The 20,647-nt window shown below is 43.0% G+C and overlaps 1 pseudogene; it reads left to right on the top strand.

Annotated features, from left to right (window-relative positions):
* The first annotated feature begins 4,662 nt into the window (after positions 1-4,662).
* LOC122124060 lies at positions 4,663-5,152 on the top strand (annotated as a pseudogene).
* Positions 5,153-20,647: the final 15,495 nt, after the last annotated feature.

Below are 20,647 nucleotides of genomic sequence, written 5' to 3'. Positions count from 1 at the left end.
CAAGGCAAACGGAGCCAAGGAGGAGGTCAGGAGAGGGGCAGGCAGAGCACTCAGACCCCTTTCCTGAAAACATGATTCCTCATTCCACAGCTTATCTTCATGTTCCCTCTCCACCCTGCTGTGCCTCCTGCCAGGCCTGCCCATTTCCTTTGCCTGCCATCCAGATCTGTGACAGGCACAAGGGCATGGAGTGGAATGAAGGTTGGGCTGCCTGCCACCCACATCATCCTTGGGCTGCCAAGCGTGGGAAGGGCAGAGAGAACTCAGTGTGGGGTTCTTGGCCCTGCCCTGCAGGGCTTTCTGGAAAGAGACATCCAAGCTGAGCCAGAAAGGCTGACTGACCCTGCAAGGAGGGAGAAGGCATTCCAGAGCGAATGAATGCAGCAGGCTCACGGGCCTGAGCTGACAAGAAAAGGGCAGAATGCCAAGGAGGATAGCCCACGGAAAAGACCACAGAGATCAGAAAGGTAGGAGGGCAGAGTCCAGAGAGGGTGGCCAGGGGCTCAGAAGCACTGTTTGATGGCCCTCAACCTTACTACAGACTGCCAGAAACAAACATGCTAAGGAACAACCATCCTGTCTTAGTACTGGAAGGGAAATTGAGACCCCGAGAGAGCACAGACAGGCCAAGGCCTTGCTGCTGGCAGCAGTAGTGAGCAAACCAGAATCTCAGGCCCTTAACTAAAGATCAGGTCCCATCACACCTCCCTGTCTGCCTCTCTCTTATCCCAGCTGAGCACCAAAGAGTTCAACAATAGAAAAACACAATTAAGCACATGGTATTCTCTGCAGGGCACAGAGGCAAGTCCTAGAGGGACAGTGGCTGCCAAACAGGAGAATGCCTGCCTCCCTTTCACAGTGAGGGGAGAGATGAAGAGATAGCCCTATCTCTCTAGTACCTGAGCAAGTCACAGCCTCTGGAGAAGCAACAGCAGCTTCAGCTCCTGTCTGCTACTGAGTATGTATTTGGTCAGAATTATTATTTTTTTTTGGGGGGGGGGTCTGGTCATGGGGCTTGAACTCTGGACCTGGGCGCTGTCCCTCAGCTCTTCAACTTAAGGCTAGCGCTCTACCACTTGAGCCACAGTGCCACTTCCAGTTTTTTTTTCTTTTTGCTTATGTGGTGCCGAGGAATCGAGCCCAGGGCCTCTTGCATGCAAGGCAAATGCTCTACCACTGAGCCACCTTCCCAGTCCTTGGTCAGAATTATCTAGGAAGCAATTTATTTACTGCCCCATCCATGATTCAGTTGAAAAAGAATGTCACCCTGGCTGTAAAAATCAATTGTAATAAGGGAAATGCTTCTTTCTACAGGCAACAAGGTTCTAGGTCCTGGCACACAAGAGCATTGATCGACTGCTGCTGCTCCATCTTCGATCAGCTCCAATCCCAATTCCACAGAAGACGATGGACCAAAAACTACACTGGAAGAGACAAGAGCCAGCCTTAATGGAAAAGGTCTCTGCTCTAGGAACTGACCACTCCCCCAACCTCTTAGGTTCTCCCCAGCAAAGATGGAAACTGCCAGAAGCCCAACATCCTAGAAGATGGAAGGGTGCTTGTTCAGAATAATTATCAACTAGAGAACTGGACACATTGTGCTTCCGTCCTTTGTGACTCAGTTTCCCCATGTCTTTAACAATGAGAGAGTTAGCCCATCTGTCTGTGATGCTGTATGATTTCACAGGTGTGTCAGGGTTGGCAAACTACAGCCTACAGACCAAATCAAACCTTCAGATATTTTCATAGGGTCCATGAGCTAAAAACTGATTTTACTTACTTAATTAATTTTGAGCCAGTGCTGGGGCTTGAACTCAGGTCCAGGGCACTCTCTCTTAGCTTTTTTCCCTCAAGGCTGGCACTCTACCACTTGAATCACACCTTTACTTCTGGCCTTTTGCTGGTTTATTGGAGATAATTGTCACACAGACTTTTCTGCCTGAGCTAGGTTTGAACCTTGATCCTCAGATCTTTTGAGTAGTTAGCGTTACAGGCATGAGCCCAAAGCACCCAACTTGTTTTTACATTCTTAAAGGGCTACAAAGAAAAGAAAAAGAATATTGAAGAGGAGGGGAAAGGAGAGGAGAAGAGAGTAGAGGATTTTAAGGAAAACTATGGGGCAGACATCACATGTGGCTTGCAGGGCCCCAATGCTTACTTTCCAGACTTTCAAAGGTTGCCTACTCCTGCTTTAGATTACATTGGATTTGTGCTCTTGTCCCATTAGACTTCACAGGGCTCCCAGGAATGCTTTTAAATAAGTAAGACTTGCCGGTAGCTGTGCCACATTTGGGAAACTCTGCCATCTCCTCTGTCCTGTGATGCTTTGTCAACCCAGGTACACAGCAGACTTTCAGCAATAGTGCCCATACCCTTTCCTTGCTGCCTGTGTACCTCTCCACTCAGCAAGTCACCTATGCATGGTGTAATCACCTGCTCTTTCTCCTAGCTGTGAGAAAACCTTTTTCTATCAAAGTGTGTTGCAGAAAAATTCCTGCTTTGGCCTGTAGCTTAGGTCTGGAAGGCAAAGAGGAATTGCTCTGCGTTTTGGAAGGGTTTTTGAAAGGTTTTTAAAGGAAAGCGTTGTTTTTTTTTTGTCTTAAACTAGTTTCTTTTCAAGATGGAAGAAGACATACCTCAGACTGGGCAAGAAATAGCAGAGGATGTGAGTATATTTTGAGATTATTGCCAAGTCACCTTACATAAATACATTTTACCCTATTCAAACTAGCCAGTCACAAGCAGATTGTGAACCTGAGCTCAACCAATCTGAGCAGAGGAGCAGGACCTCCTACATTAGGAATAGGGGAGCAGCCTGCCTGCTCTGTGTGTTTGCTTGCCAGATTTTTGGCTGATGGCACACCCCTCTGCAGAAGTAAATTTTGCCTTACTGAGACAATTCTTTATTTTTGTGCCAACCATTGTGACTCCAATGGTTCTTGGAGAGCATACTTATAACATAGCATTCCACTCTACAAGGTTTCATGTGAGGCGGGTACCCAGGCCGGCTGTGCCCACCAGCAGCTCCTATCCAACAAGAAAGATCAGACAGGTAACTATAATACAAGATTGGCCAAGATTTGTGCACCAATAGGAAGGCAGAGATTCACAAAAGGAAGGGACAATTAAATATGAATGAAATGAGCAGTCTGCTAGATAAATGGGCAAAACCAGGCAGACAATTCACAAAAGGGAATATATGTTAATAAACCAAAAATATGGGAAAGTCTTCAGCCTTACTAGTATCCAGAAAAATGCTAATAAAAATTATACAATGTCTTTTTATGATTATTAAAAATAGTAAAAAAAATCTATTTCAAGTTGTAATGCCATTGCTCACTGGTACAATGAAATGACTTTCCTACCCCGTGGTAGGGTGAGAGTGAACTTGTATAAATCTTTGAAATCAATTCAGCAGTAACATCAAATATCATGAAAACATATGAACTTCATGACCCATTCATTCTACTTCGAAGAGCAGATCCAAAGAAAATAATTCAACCTAAGGGAAAAGGTTTACGTGTTAATTCATGGGACTACTCTGGAAGTCGTTATTTGAAAGCAATAATAAGTCTTACCATAGAATAATTATCTTTCCATGATTCCTTCCAACCTGAGCTTCCTGGTTATTTAAGACAGCATGCATTAGTAAAATTGGATCCTGCCCCTTTCATAGAACCTGCTCCTGAGAAGAATGACCAGCCTCTGTTTGGGTGACTGGACTGCAATGTAAACTTAGGACCTGATCATTGGGTGTACTCTTCCCTAGGGACAGGAAAAGCAGAAGGCCATCTTGAAGAGAAAAAGAATGAAGTCAACATGAGGTATCCTCATTCTAGCTCCAAAGTTCCCAAGATCCAGCCACATATCCAACCCTGGCTCCTGTGAGCTGCACCCATATCCTTAGCATAAAGTCTCTATTTTTCCTAAGGGTTTAAATGTTGAGTTTCTATCACTTGCAACCATGACAATACAGATGGTCTTCGAATTTACCGTGTTGCAAAAGTAATAGAAATTCAGCAGAAGCCATATTTCTAATGTTTTGAATTTTGATCTTCTCTTGCATTAGCCTCATGCAGAATGATACTCTGTCATGAGAAAAGAGTAGCAGAGAACCACCGTGACAGCAAACCACATGCTCAAAAGATAAAACGTTCTGTAGTGTGCTGCTAGAATGTCTAGGAGATTATAGGTACATTGATACAGCTTCAACATTTATCCAGACACAATCCCATCATAAGTCAAGGTGCATCTGTCTATACACAATGATTACTAAAAACGTGTAATGAACTGTGCATAACCACCTAAAATCATATTATAAAGTACATTGGGAAGCCAGGCACCAGTGGCTCAAGCTTGTAATCCCAGCTACTCAGGAAGCTGAGATCTGAGGATCACGGTTTAAAGCCATCCCAGGAAGAAAAGTCCCCATGAAACTCTTATCTTCAGTTAACCACTCAAAAACCAGAAGTGGATCTGTGGCTCAAATAGTAGAGCATGAGCCTTGAGCACAAAAAGGCTTACAGGCAGTGCCCAGGCCCTGAGTTCAAGTCCCAAACACTCTCTCTCTCTCTCTCTCTCTCACACACACACACATTTGAGAAAGTCTAGATTAAAAATCAGATACACCTCTTCCCTTTTACAGCCATCACCGAAGCAGGAGCAGCCAAAATGAAGTTTAATCCCTTTGTCACTTCTGACCAAAGCAAGAACTGAAAAAGGCATTTCAATGCACCTTCCCACAGTTTCAGGAAAATTATGTCTTTCCCTCTTTCCAAATAGCTGAGATAGAAATACAATGTGTGATCTATGCCCATCCGGAAGGATGATGAGGTACAGTTGTACAAGGACATTATAAAGGTCAGAAGACTGGCAAAGTAGTCCAGGTTTCAGGAAGAAGTATGTCATCTACGTTGAATGGGTACAGCTGGAAAAGGCCAGTGGCACCACTGTCCACGTGGGCATTCACCCCAGAAAAATGGTAATCGCCAGGCTGAAACTGGACAAAGACTGCAGAAAGATCCTGGAACAGAAAGCCAAATCCTGCCAAGTAGGAAAGGAAAAGGACAAATGTCAAGAAGAAACAATTGAGGAGATACAGGAATGGAATAATCTTGTATACAATTTTCATTTTAAAAAACTTGTTAAATGAAAAAATCAGATATAACATTATATGAATGCAGCATAGATTAAAATATGTGTACAGAAAAATTATAAATACATTGAAATGAAAAAATGCCAGCTATGAATATGATTATTTTCTCCATACCCATACTGTTATACCACCACTTCCTCCTCCTCCTCTTCTTCTTCTTTTTCTGTTTGTGTGTGTGTGGGGGGGGGGTATTGGTGCTTCATCTCAGATGCTTGCACTCTTACTCATCATTTACATTTAAGGCTAGTGCTCTACAACCTGAGCCATTTCCAGATATTTTTTTCTGGTTAATTGGTATAAGAGTCTTATGGATTTGTCTGACCAAGCTAACTTCAAACCTCAATCCTCAGCCTCCTGAGTAGCTAGAACTATAGGCATGAGCCATCAATGCCTATGTTGGTGCTTGTGTTGGTTTTTCTCCCCTTCCCTCATTTTAAAAAAGTTATCTTTAAGTAGCTGTTCAAAGGAGTTTGAATTTAATGTGTCAGTTTATAAATACAATGCACCATGATCAATGTCATCCCTTTCATCATTCTACATTGATTTTCCTACACCTAAAGTAATTCTGAAAGAGAAGATGAGTCATAGACCAAAAGAATTGTGCTAAGAGATCAGTGCTTGCTGCTTGGAGACAGGACACAGAGGGAATAGAACCCAAAAGGGAGGGTATTTTTATTTCCTCCAGATTGTGAGATCTGAGAAATCTCAGCTCAGGAAGCAACATTTGAAACTGGTCTTCTGTGATGGGAGGACCACAACAGAGAACAAAGTGTGCCAGTAATGAGGGAGACTGAGCTGGAGAGAAAGCACTTAAAGGGCACGGAAGAGTGTCACATTCAAGATGAGAAAGTACAAATAGAAATCAGTAGGAAATCTGGCTTCATTACAGAGGTGGCAGCCTTCAACACACATTTGCCCACGTGTTCTTTATCCAGTTGACACAGTAGTCACACATATTCCTAAATTAGCTGCTTCTTATCCCCAGTCCTATATTTACTGATCTAGGCTTTAAAAAAATTTTTATTATAAAGGTGATGTACAGGGGGATTACAGTCATATAAGTCAGGTTCAGCTGGGCTTTGTAATGACTGCACAGGACTTTTTGGCTTGGCAAGCAGTAGTCTCTCAGACTCTGCCAGCAGGGGGCGATAGAAAGGAACCACACAAGGCTGATAGGGTATCTCCTGCATTGACTTTAACTTCCAAGATTCAGTATTGATACGTGTGATCCAGCATCCTTGGTATGTCTTTTAATAATGCTTCTGTGCTCTGGACGACTTCACCAAGGTTTATGGCAGCATTATTCATGACCACAAAATAGTACAAACAAACTAAATGCCCAGCAGCAAATGAATCATATCTGACATTTCTCACAATGAAATATTATACAATAGAGAAAATGAATGGACTAAGCTACAGGCATCAACATAAGTGAATTTTGGAGATAACAGTGAGTCTGAAAAGCAAATCACTCTTGTAGTTTCCTGGGGAAAAAAAAAAGAAGCAAATCACAGAAGATAATGATACTATTTTTATGCTGTTCAAATGAAAACACAAGTCAATAATACAGCTTTGCAATATGTATGTGTACTTAAGCTATTACAAACTATCAGGAAAGTGGTAAGCACTAAAATCTTGCTATGCTCAGCTCTGAGGGATGCAAAAGGACAGAAAGGAAAGAGGCACTGGGCATGTAAGTACCAGGAGCATTCCAGCTACAAATGTGGGTGGTAGGTCACAGGTGCTCATTTTACTATCATGCTTTACAATGCATGTAGATCATAAATATCACTCTTCATGTATATACATATACATATAATGTTATATAATTAACATCTTTAAAAAGTAATTGCAAACTGGGCACCTGGTGGCTCACACCTGTAATCCCATCTACTCAGGAAGCTAAGATCTGAGACTTCAATCACCAATTAACCAGCAAAATAAAAAAAAAAACAACCCCCCCCCCCAAAAAAAACAGAAGTAGAGGTGTGGTTTGAGTGGTAGGGCACTAGTCTTTTGAGTGAAAAAGCCAAATGAGAGTACAAGGCCCTATGCAGGGGCAGACACACACACACACACACACACACACACACACACACACACACACACACACACACACACACACACGAGAGGATAGGAACTTAATCCAACTATGGTGTATAGAGATGGGACCTTGGTACTTTAGTCTCTCTCTGTCTCTCTTTGTCTCTCTCCTCTGTCTCTTTGTCTCCCTCCTCTCTCTGTCTTTCTATGTGTCTGTCTCTCCCTCTCCCTCTTCCCCCTTCCTCCCCTCTCTCCCTTCTCCTTCCCTCTCTCAGCCCAGACGGGCCCCAGCTCATAAACCCCCTACTTCAGCTCCCCAAGTGCTGTGATTATATGCATGTGTCACTATGCCCAGTTCCCTGGGGTCTTTTTTGAAAGGACACTAATCCTATTCATGAGGACTCCACTTATAACCTAATCACCCCCAAAAGCCCCATCCCCTAATGTCATCCCTGCGGTGCTGTCTACAGACAAGCCTCACCAGACACATTATATGTGAACACTTTGATCTTGGACTTCCCAGTCTCCAGAATTCTGAGAAATACACATCAGTTGTTCATAAACTAGACATTAGGATGTCTTTGCTATAGCAACCAAACAAACCATGACATACTATCTACTGTAACTTTGTCAGATGATCAGACACACTGCTCTCCCAGGCCAAGCAAGAGCAGCTTGAGCTCTGTCTCCCCATAGCAAGAGCTTTGCTCTGAGAGGCCAGGGATTATCTGAATAAAGTTGTATACAGGGATTGAGGGAGGCCATTGGTGAAGAGCCTCCTCGGCCCTCTCCCTGAGCACCGAATGGACCTTTAGCTCTGCACTGGACAGGGTAAAATATATTTACATAAGGTAACTTTGAAATAAGACTAACAGTTCACAACTAATCTCAAAATATAGACCCACACCCTCAGCAGTTTCTTGAACAATCTGGAGCATGTCTTAATTCCATCTGGAAAAGAAACCAGTTTAAGACAAAAACCTTACAATTTACAAATCCTTTCTTCTCCCAAAGCAGTTCCTCTTTTCCTTCATAAGACCTTAGCCACTAGGCTGAAGCAGGAACTTTTAAGCCAAACACCTTGACAGAAAAGACAGGTTTGTTTGTTTGGTTTTTTTGGGTTTTTTGTTTTGTTTTGTTTTGTTTTGCTGGTGCCTCCTGCCTGCAATCCTAGCTACTCTGGAGGGTAAGATCTGAGGATAGTGGTTTAAAGCCAGCCCAGGCAGGAAAGTCCATGAGATTCTTATCTCCAATTAACCTCCAGAAAACCAGAAGTGGCTCAAAGTGGTAGAGCACTAGCCTTGAGCCTAAGAGCTGAGGGACAGCACCCAGGCCCAAAGTTCAAGCCCCACAACAAGAAAGAAAGAAAGAAAGAAAGAAAAGAAAGAAAGAAAGAAAGAAAGAAAGAAAGAAAGAAAGAAAGAAAGAAAGAAAGAAAGAAAGAAAGAAAGAAAGAAAGAAAGAAAGAAAGAAAGAAAGAAAGAAAAAAAGAAAAAAAGAAAGAAAGAAAGAAAGAAGGAAAGAAAGGAAAGAAAGAAAGAAGGGAGGGAGGGAGGGAAGGAAGGAAGGGAGGAAGGACAGTCTCTCTCTCTCTCTCTCTCTCTCTCTCACACACACACACACACACACACACACACACACACACACACACCCTGCCAATTCCCTGGACAGAGAATCTCTCCACTGCTAGACCTTATTGAGTGGCTTGGGGTTGGGCCCAGGATGAGGCAGACAAGATGAATCAGGCACGGTCCCTGCCCACGGGGATTTCACAGGCCAGGAGGAAAAGTGAACCAAAGATGCAGTAACTGTCCCAGACATGCAAGGTCTCTGAGCAAGGCATCTCCAGGTGCTGGGGGTAGGGAGATGGATTGACAGACTACAGCTGCCAAACACATACTGAGCCAAATCTTGACTTTGCAGCATGCAGAGACTGCCAATGGAGATGAAAAGGGCTCTGCTCACTGTAGTCAATGACAGAAGCAGACCACCCGGGGACCAGTCTACCCAGGCTCTCATTTTCAAGGTAGAAGTCTGACAAGCTTTTTATGTACCTGCTCTCTCTGGCATTGCTGAGATTTGGGTGATGACAGACAAAATGATTTGATGTGTCCCTGTCTCAGGGACTCCTACACTCAGCTCAGCCCAGGACTTCCAGTCCTAGTGGATTAGAATTATAGCTTGCCCCCTTCTCCTATGCCCCAAACCAAGCCCCACTCATATCCCCTTTGTGCAAGCAGACACTCTGATAGCTCCCAGAGCGCTGGGCACACAGGAGAGCCTGTGTGGGGTGATGACAGAGAGCCATCTCCACAATCTTGCCAGTATGTGAGGGTTGAGGTAGGGCCCCCAGATGGGTTCCAGAAGACTGCAACATTGGACTACATAGCCTTGGGCAAGTGCTTAGCATCCTGAGCTCCAGCTTCCTTCTCTGAAAAACAGGGAGGTTAGGCCAAGAAGCCAGTAGTTTATACCTGTAATCCTAGCTACTCAGGACATTGAGATTTGAGGACTGCGGTTCAAAGACAGCCCAGGCAGAAAAGTCTGTGTAGTTTATCTCGAATAAACTACTAAAAAAAAGCCAGAAGTGGCGTTGTGACTCAAATAGAGTTCTTGTTAACCTTGAGCACAAAAACTCAGGGACACAGCACCCAGGGCCTGAGTTCAAATCCCAGGACCAAAACACACACACACACACACACACACAACACACACACACATTCACAGACAAGCCAGGGTGTTTGGCTGTAAGAACTGATAGGATAATGCTAGCAAACCTCTGAACACAGCACCATGGAGCTCGGTGGATGGCAGCTGCTGGATGTACTATTGGTGCTGAGTGTACATTATACTTTAATACATTCAATAATGTGATGGTCACACCAGAGCTGCAGGCAGCTTCTATTGAGGCTACTGGTCTGAAAAAGGCCTGCAGCATCTTAGGGCCCTGAGGAGTAACCTCAGGGCTCAGGAGTCACTAGGCAGGAGGCAACCAGGCAAGACTGTGGTTGAATGGACAGAGCCTGGGGCAATGCAGGAAACACTGGGACCAGATTATCAAGAATATAAATGTTGAATGTTATTAAAACATAGTAGGGACTTAAAGGTATCCGTTTTAGTAAGTAAACAGTGCCTGGAAGCAAGTCAACCAACACCCAGAAAAGGGTCTTAAGAGGCTGTGCTTAAGTAGAGGCCATAGGTTTTACTCATACTTTGTAGGGACAATCAGACAGGGCCCTGACCCCAGTCAAAAGATTTCCTCTGCCTGGGTTTTGTTTCTTTGTATTGATTATAGGTTTTTAGATGTTGTTTGTTTGATGGATTGATTTTTATTTTGTTTTTGTTTTATTTTTATTCATTTATCATTTATTTACTGGCAGCAGGATCATTTTAATGTAGTCTAGGTTAGTTTCAAACTTGTAGTCCATCTCTGCCTCCACTCCAGAATCCTGAGATTGTACCCAAAAAACTATTCTCATGGTTTTGTTAGTTTTTTTATTTTGCTGGTGCTGAGATCAGACCATGGAGTCACCTGCTCAGCCCTACCTTTATTTTACACAATGAACTTCTATGTAGATTTTCTTTGTAACAGGAAAAGTTTGCTAAAAATAAAATTAGCCTGGTATAGTGGGACATGCCTGTTTTCCCAGCCACTCAGGACTGTAAAGGAAGGGAGATCTTGGTTCAAACCTAGCCCAGGCAAAAGTAAGCATGAGACCCGATGTGGAAGGGGAAAAAAGTCTAACTAAAAGTCAAAAGACTCATTCGGTCATGACACTCTACCAGTATTTGTGTAGCAAGCAAGAGATTCTGAGTTCAATCCCCTTGACACACAAAAAAAATTAAGTTAAATCAGATTCTAATGTCTAGCTCATGCTCTTTTTGTTTGTTTATCTATTTAAGGCCAATCTTGAGGCATGGACTCAGGACCTAGGCACTGTTCTTCAGCTTTTTTGCTCAAAGCTAGTGTGCTGTGACTTGAGTGACAGTTCCATTTCTGGCTTTTTGTGGGGTGATTAATTGAAGATAAGAGTCTCATTGACTTTCCTGCCCAGAGTGACTTAGAACCTTGATCCTCAGATCTCAGCCCCCTGAGTGACAAGGATTACAGGCATGAGTCACTGATGCCCAGATCAAGTTCAGGAAGGGAAACTGAGGCACAGAAAGGTAGAGGGATGGAGAGGTGCAGCTCAAGAAGTAGAACCCTTACCTAGCAAGTCAGAAGTATGACCCTATTAGGTCATCCAGGATGCTGAGGCCAGGCTGGCCCTCACACCAGAGGACAGGAAGGCAAGGCTCGGCCCAAGCACCCCCACTGCAGGAAATGGAACCCAAGCCACAGTGAGAGGTGGTGCCCAAGATTTACACCCCAGGACATTTATCATTGTGTTATTTACAATATTGAAAAGCTGGAAATGACCCAGAAACAGGGTAATAAATTATCTCACAAACCTTCCCATTAAACATAAAGCAACTGCCTAAATTCATCTCTTAAATGGTAAGTTAGACTCGAGGCAAAATGCAAACCTTTAAATACATACAAACACATTAATGGTAATTATTTCTGGGAAGGATGGAAGACGTTGTTAATGGGGGTGATGTTTATTATCTTACATATTTGTCTATTTTCCCCCATGTTAAACACAATAGACATGGCTTTTAGAAGCGGAGGGAAAACAAAATGCAAGCCCTCTTGACCCTGGTCCTGGTGTGTCCCTCAGAGGAAACCAAGCTCACTCACCCCATGCTCCAGTGAGCACACGTTCAACATCTGGTTTTACACCCCTGCCTCTCTAGACTCTGAGAATGTCCTAGCTTAAAGGTGCACAGATGCCCCCCTTCTAATCCATTTCACAACTCCATCACCTCATGTTAATAAACAAATAAATCTTAAAGATTCCTAAAGTGAAGCCGGGCCAGGAGCTCCCATCCTGTAATTCAGCTACTCGGGAAGCTGAGCTCTGTAGATCACAGTTCAAAGCCAGCCCAGGGAAGAAAAGTCAAGTCCATAAGACTCTTGTCTCAAACTAACCAGCAAAATGCCAGAAATGGAGCCTCCATCCTTGAGCAAAACGTGAGGCCCTGAGTTCAAGCCCCAGTTGCTACACACACACACACACACACACACACACCACACACACACACACACACACACGTTCTTACGGTTTCATAATATGTATTTTGTCTTAAGAAAACAATTGGGATGTTCAAGCTTTAAAGGCTCACAAAATACTGCTAGTGTCTCTCACGCCCTCTGGGTCACCCTTCACATTCCAGGAAGAGACAGTGCCAACTCTTCATTCTGCAGAGATCTTCAGTTTTCTTTTCTTCCCAGTCTACTGATCACGGGAATGTATTAATGGTACTGTGTGACTTCAAACAAGCCACTTGACCTCTCTGGACTTTAGCTTACAAAAAGGTGTCCCAGTTCCACCTTCTTAGTTTTGGGTTACTCATAGCACGGTACTGCAGACTGGGTAAGTTTTAAAGAAAAGAGGGTTTATTCTGGCTTATGGTTCTGAAAGTCCAAGGTTGAAAGGACACATCTGGTGAAGGCCTACTTGCTGGAGAGCATCACAAGGTCTCCCAGGACATCTCATGGCAAGTGACAGGGAGAGTATGAGAGACACAGCCAAACATTTTTATAGCAGACCTACCCTGAAGATCACCCATGAACCCATTAGTCTGTGAGCTCATTAATCACATGAATGGATGGATGTATTCTTGAGGACAGAGCCCCCAATCACCTCTTAAAAGTTCAACCTTCTAATAGCTGATAATGAGGATTAAGCTTCAGACAGAGCAAACCATATTCAAAGCAGTAGCACCAACAGTTGATGGTTTCAAGGTAAACAGTTTGGGGCCAGGCCCTTATACAGTACTCCAGAAAATGCTGGGTCAGCTGAGTTTCTGCATTTAGACTTCAGTGTCTCAGAGAAGTAGTGCATCCTTCAGGGGCGGTACTCTGAGATGGATCCAGCATCCTCAATGGGCAAATCATCCTGATCTAAATCTTTATGGGCTCCCAGTGCCTCATTAAATGTCCAAACCTCCCCACTCCCCCACCAGGCTCTGCAACATAGCTCTTCTCCCTGCACAGCCCTTCAGAGGTGTTCTGATTACACTATAAATTATACGGTGTCCAGGGTATCTGCAGGCCCTTCATCTTGCAATGCAGCTGCCCGTGTTTTTATGGGCTATGGATCCCACCACCCCCCCCCCCCCAGCTCCCTCCATCCCCATGGTTACCAAGAAGGGCCAGCAACACATCCTCCTCAGAGCCCTGGCTTACTCTGTCAGATTCACACCAAACTCTCCCAAGTAGAGAAGTGTTTTGTTATTCTCAGCTCTTCTACCAACATGAAGTCCAAGTGGCCTTGGATAAGGCTGCCCCTAAAGCTGAGCAGACCTCTTCCCAGAATCTTTCTCTCTCCCTCCCCCCATCTCTCCTCTCTCTTTTCCTAACATGGTCCAGAATAAAATACTAGGCACCCAGTGTTAGGGCCTGAAGAATTGCTGCACTAACTGACTGGCTGTCAGAGACCATATAAACAAGAAGTGGAAGGAATCCAAGATCCTCTCTGCTCACACTCCAATATCACTGTCTCCCAATTCCATAGTAAATGCTTCTGGCTCCCATACCTAGGATATCTCCACCTCTCCCTCTAGCCATCTCAGCCCATTGCCTACTGTCCTGGTTGGAGTTGCAGGAGATAAGAATTAATAGTTAATTCATTCAGGAAGTGGCCTGGGAAATATTGGGGAATGGGATATGACACAGACAAGGTAAGTACCACAGTTTGGCACTCAGGTGACAATACTCAGGTGTTGAAGCTTGATCTCTGGCATGGTGTTGCAGGGAGATAGTAGAAACTTCAAGTTTCTTTAAAGAGAAACCTCAGTGGGTTCTTCCGGTCACTGGGAACATACTCTTGAAGGGGATTATGGGACCCTGGCCCTTCCTCTTCCACATGCTCCCATTATGATATGATGTCTCTGAGTTCAGTCTTCAGCACTGCAAGAAGAAAGGAGAAGAAGAAAGAGGAAGAGGAGGAGGAGGAAGAACAAGAAGAAAAAGGAGGAAGAGGAAGAGGAGGAAGAGAAAGAAAAGTCTCATGGTATACTGTCTTGTTGCACAGGCCCCAAAGCTAACTGCTCATGGACTAGAACTTCCAGAACTGTGAGTCCAAGTCATTATTCTCTTTATAACCTGATGATGTCAGGTATTTATTATAGTGATAGAAAGCTGACTAGCACTGGAAAGCTCCCAGCAATGGAGGTGCTTATATCCAATCTCTACCCCCACCCCCACCCCTGGAGAATGCTGGGAACTCATGTCAAACACACACCTTCAAGTTCTTCACCCTCCACCTCCCAAGAGCAAGAAGCCTCTGGCAGTCACTGGCTAGAACTATTGGGAGGATGCCATTCATTCTTCAGCACTTCAGCCTGCCCATGGCCTGGCAGTCAGGACAAGTCCTTGGGCAAAGAGCAGCCTGTAAATCAGGTGTTCACACAATGATGGAGGATTCACACAATGAAGGACTGTCTACCACACCTACATGCTTAGCAGGTGGCTTTGCTCCTCAGAAGAAGCTGTCCTGGTTGCCACATCCTGTAGGGAGTTAGTTCAGTGATGTCACTTCCTGGCTAGGAGGCAAGATCCTGGCAGGATCCATTGCCCATAACCCCTCCTTGGACAGGAACACAAGTTGCCAACGTAGCCAGGGGTTGCAGACAGCACTCTTTGACCAACTCTCTAGGTGAGATGGAATTTTCCACATCTCAAGCCCTCCGCCCCCTCCCAACCCCCTTTCCAATATTCATAGGAGATATGTGCTCCCTCCAAAGACCTATCTAGCTCTCAGGAGCATGTTCAACATGGGCTTCCAGAGTTTCCCCAGTGGGAGGAAATGCCAACAATCCATGATGGTATTTGCTCACCCTTTTTCATTCTCCTACGCATACCTCCTGAGACAACCTGCCAAATAAACTACTGGCACTCAAACCTTCGCCGTGGATCTTCCTATGAAGAGCCAAACTTCACCAGGAGGTGATGAGCAGGAACAAAGAGGTAATAACAGAGACCATTTCTGGAGAAGGCTAAATAGCAAGACTGAATAGGGTACAATTCTTCCCACACTAATCTTAATACAGTTCTAACCAAAACAACAGAAGAAAAACATTACATATTGAGTATTTCTTTTTGGAGACAGGGTCTTTTATGTTGGCCAGGCTTGTCTCAAACTCCTGAACTCACAGAATCCTCTTGTTCTGCCCTTCCAACTAACTGGAACTACAGCTGTGTGCTATTGCACCCAACTTAGGACTTTATTTTTAAAAGGAATTTTTTTAGTTGTAACTAATACATTAGTTACAACCCATTACCCTAAGTGTAAAGGAACAAAACCTTGTTTTCTTAGGGATCCAGAGGGTCAGAAGATTGAGCTAAGTGTTGAGGGGTTGAAATCAAGGTATGGACAGAATTGGTCTCTTCTGGAGCCTCATGGTATGCTTCTGTTTTCCCAAAGGTGTCATGCCTTGGCCTCTTCTTCCATCATTTCTTCTCTTCTGTTTTCCAATCTCTCTCTTCCTTTTTTCTTTCTCTTTTTTGCAATACGGAGTTTGAACTCAGGGCCTTCAGCTTGTTAGACAGGTACTCTATCCCTTGAGCCATACCTCTAACCATTCCTGTCTCTTACAAGGACCTGTGTGGTTTCACATGACCCACCCAAATAATTAAGGATATTCTTCCTATCTCCAAATCCAAAAATTTGTTCCATTTGCAAGATCCCTTTTGTCATCAATGTATTAGTTCACAGGTCCACAGGTGAACATCTACTATTCAGTCTACCACTAGATTAAGCAAATAAGTCAGCTAGAATAGCTAAGGAACTTTAAAAGAAATAATATGAAAGGTAGGTTCACTTACTTGGTAACTAAACTCTAGAACACCAAAAATTTAATAGGTGGAAGAATTCCATAGGTGTTGAGAAATAAATCCAATCATAGGTTTTACGGTAAGTGGGACAGGGCTGGGAAAGGTGGCTCAGTGGTAGAGTGCTTACCTTGCATGCATGAGGCCCTGGGTTCGAGTCCTCAGCACCACAGCCAAGAAGTGGCGCTGTGGCTCAAGTGGTAAGCACTAACCTTGAGTTGAAGAGCTCGGGGACAGTACGCAGAAAAAAAAGCTAAGTGAGACAGATCAAATAAGTAGGCTGAAGAAGTGATTGATTATTCCATATATAACCTGACTGCTCAAACATGTGAGACAAGTTTTCTTACCAAGTACAAGTAGATTAAGGGTAATCTTATGTTTCACCAATGTAAGGAAAATGCCTACTAGTTTGGGGGATTAAGAAGGATTTCTCAGCCTGGTGCCACTGACTCATATCTGAATCCTAGCTAGTCAGGAGGCTGAGATCTGAGAATTGAAGTTCAAAGCCAGCCAATTATCTCCAATTAACCATCCAAAAGCCAGAAGTGGAGTTGTGGCTCAAGTAGTAGAGTGCCAGCTTTGAGTGAATAAAGCCAAAGGACTGCTTAGGCTATGAGTTCAAGCCTCAGGACCAATACCAAAAAAAGAAGGATTTTTTCAATATCTGGGAGAGCTCAGTAGTAGTATACTTCTCTAGCAAAGCCTTGAGTTCAATCACTATTACTTAAAAGGGTTTGTTTTTTTGGGGGGAGTGTCCGGTCATGGGGCCTGAACTCTGGGCCTGGGCGCTATTTCTCAGCTCTTCAGCTCAAGGCTAGCACTCTACCACTTGAGCCACAGCGCCACTTCCCGCTTTTTTCTTTTTGCTTATGTGGTGCTGAGGAATCAAACCCAGGGCCTCATACATGAAGGCAAATGCTCTACCACTGAGCCACCTTCCCAGCCCTTTAAAAGGTTTTTTTTTTTTAAGGATTTTTTACTATAAAAGAAATAAAGTTCATAACAGAGAAAACTGATGAATTTTACTGCATACAATTTTACACAATTGCCCAGTGTCAGTGATTCATCCCAGTGTCAGTAATTCTAGCAACTCAAGAGGCTGAGATCTTAAGATCATGATTCCTAAAACCAACTGAGACAGAAAATTCCGTAAGAATCTTATCTCCAATTGACCAGCAGAGAGTCAGAGTAAAGGTATGACTCAAACAGTACAACACTAGATTCAAAGGGAAAAGGCACGAGAGAGCTTGAGGGCCCTGAGTTCAAGTCCCAATACCAGCACACACACACACACACACACACACACACACACACACACACACACACACACACACACACACACACACACCCCTTAAAATTTCTCCCATCAATAATATGACCCAACAATAAGCACAAAAAAAAGGTGTTCAGTATCCTAAATCATCAGACAAATGAAAACCAACATTATTCTAGGATACTACTACAGCCACTAGAGTGACAAAAATATAAACCCTGGAACAGTGTATGTTGGAAAGACTATGGAGGAACTAAAACCCCACTCAGTTCTGGAGAAGGGAGGGGTATATGAATGGTATCATCTCTCTAGAAAACAGTGTGGCAGTTTCTTTAAAAAGCTGAACATACACTTGCCATCCGATCTAGCCATTCTGTTCTTAGGTGCTTATCCAAAATAAATAAGGACATATGTCCACAGAAAGTTGTGTATAAAAGCATCCATGGGAGCTTTATTCATAATAGCTAAGCCCTAGAAACATCCCAAATGTTAATCAGCAGGAGAATGAATAAACAAACTGTGCTATGTTCATACAATGGAATGTCACAAGGCAATAAAAACGAACAGTGTACAACAATTCCAATGTGGGTGAGTCTCAAACACATTATGTTGAGTAGAAGAAGCCAGACACAGAGCAGTCTACATCGTACAACTCCATTCACATGAATTGCTAGAACAGAAAAGTCGGACCCATCAACATGCAACCAGCAGTCATGGCCTCTGGGGAGGCAGAGGGGGCTGAGAATGGTGTGGGAAGGGACCCGGAGACACTTTCTTTTTTTTTTTTTTTTTATAATAGCTTAAACTTTCCGGAGACACTTTCTTTTTTTTTTTTTTTTTATAATAGCTTAAACTTTCCGGAGACACTTTCTAGGGTCATAGAATTCCATATGTCGTGATAAAAATGTCGGTTACATGTGTGTGTGTATTTGTCAAAAATAATCAAACTGACACTTAAACTCTTTGCACTTCCATAATGGGAAAAAATCAATTTAAGGACCGATGACAAGTGAGATATCTTATTTGTGAAAAAAAAAAAAAATGCGACAAAGACAGATACCTAACATACAGATTTTTTTGGAGCTAAATTGAAGAAATTAATGTCCAAAAGAAAAGAAAAAGTGAACATGAATAATGAATACATCCATAGATCCTCACATACAGCACAGACAGAAAGAATTGATAAATTGGAACAGATATGCCAGGTGTGGTGACTCGAACCTGTAATGCCAAAAGAATCATGAGTATGAGAAATACTTGTTTGGTGAGGGGGTTGAGAAGGAGATCCAAGCAAGTGGAATAAAATCTTGAAGAGAATGAAGGTGCCACCATATCACCCTTCCATATCAACAAGAGATTGATACTGGAGTAAGTTTGATCTTAAGTAACATAGAATAACTTAGAGGACCTGTCAAAAACAAACAAATACAAACAACAGGGAATAAATAAGAGGAATACTCAAATACTAGTGAAGGCATAATAAAATGATTCTGTGTGATCATAGGAAAGAAAGAAAGGAAGGAAGGAAAGAAGGAAAGAAAGAGAGGAAGGAAGGAAGGAAGGAAAAAAGGAAGGAAGGAAAAGGAAGGAAAGAAGGAAGGAAAAAAGCAGAAAGAGAATCATGTGTTTGAAGTCACTGGACCACATAGAGATCTTGTTTAAAGAAAAATGTATATATGTGTGTGCGTGCATGTGGGTGTGCTTGTGTGTGTATCTACCTAGATAAATCCATATATAAAGAGTTGTAAAAGTCTCCATATATGAAAATTAGTATAGAAACATGAAATACAAATTAAAGGATGGTTTAATTAATGGATTAACAGATGGTTTAATAGTTATGAAACTAAATAGCTATCTAGACAAGAAGGAGGATAGAGCTCATTAACTTCTGGATAAAATTTTCCATCATCCAATTTCTTTCCTGCCCTGTAGCATTGACCTTAGAAGGTGTCCTGTAGTGAAGATGCTGCCATCCCAATGGGCATTCTGAAAGACAGTCATTACTGTACTGGTCACCAGGGTTCATTAAAGGAAGCTCAGAGATAGAACTCTGAGTTAAGCATGCTCTCTTGCTGCCTGGGAATTTTCATCTCCACTCAACAAGCTTCCTCCCTTTGCTAGTGTTTCCCCTTAGCACCCCACCTCTGCTACCTGGAGTCTTTCCTCTTCATTCAGTTTTTCTCTGGCTTCACTCCACATGGCCTGTCTTTCTAACAACCTCTTGCCAGTGTTTTCACATTAGAAGTTGACTTTGATAACCTGGTATCAGTCAGTAATTTCCCAGACGGTCAAAAGTCCTGAAGAGATAGAAGTTTCCCAGATAAGACACCATCATGTTTTCTTTCTATAAGGATGTGCTATCAATCAAATGAGCTGAGAAGAGGAACAGGCAGACCTGAGAGGTGAAACGAAGTTAATAAACAAATATATTCCACTTCACTAGTGAAAAAAAACACAAATGAAACTAGAATCACAATTTTTAACCTATAAAATTAGCAAAAATAAAAAGCACTATTTTTATTATCAACACCCAGTGCTGATCAGAGTATAATAAAAACCAAGGTACTATGTAGTGTACTGTCCCTTGAGAAAGGCATTTGACAATATGGATTGAGTCATAAAACTGTTCACGTTGCTGACCCAGCAATTCATCTGCTAGGATGGCAGGTTAAAGAAGAAAGTCTAAAAGGAGAAAAGAAAGAAAACTTCCTGCACAAAGATTTCACAAGTGTTTGGAAACTATATAAATAACTGGCAAGTCAATGAGGGACATGCATAAACTGAAATGTTCTATAGGCATTAAATTAATTATGCTCCAAGAGACATGGAAAAAATAATTAGACATGCTCATGATTAAATAAACGCAACTAAAGTGGTGAGAATACACCACCCTTCAAATGGGCAAAGAGTATTGTTTTGGGGGGTCCTGTCGTGGGGTCTGAACTCTGGGCCTGGGCGCTGTCCCTCAGCTCTCCAGCTCAAGGCTAGCGCTCTACCCCTTGAACCACAGCACCACTTCTGTCTTTTTTTTTTTCTGCTTATGTGGTGCTGAGGAATTGTACCCAGAGCCTCATGCATGCAAGGAAGCGCTCTACCATTGAGCCACCTTCTCAGCCCCGAGATTATTGTTTTTGTTAATATTTTGGCAAGGTAAAGGCTTGCTTGTTTACCACTTGTGGCATATAAATATTGTGACTTTCTGAACCTGTGCACCAACGATTCAAGCATAGGAGAAAAG

Source organism: Dipodomys spectabilis, unplaced genomic scaffold (assembly GCF_019054845.1).
Source record: "Dipodomys spectabilis isolate Male_0828 unplaced genomic scaffold, ASM1905484v1 ptg000006l, whole genome shotgun sequence".
NCBI classification, from domain to species: domain Eukaryota; kingdom Metazoa; phylum Chordata; class Mammalia; order Rodentia; family Heteromyidae; genus Dipodomys; species Dipodomys spectabilis.
The sequence above is the reverse complement of the archived record's forward strand: the minus strand, read 5'-3'. Positions and strand labels throughout refer to the sequence as shown.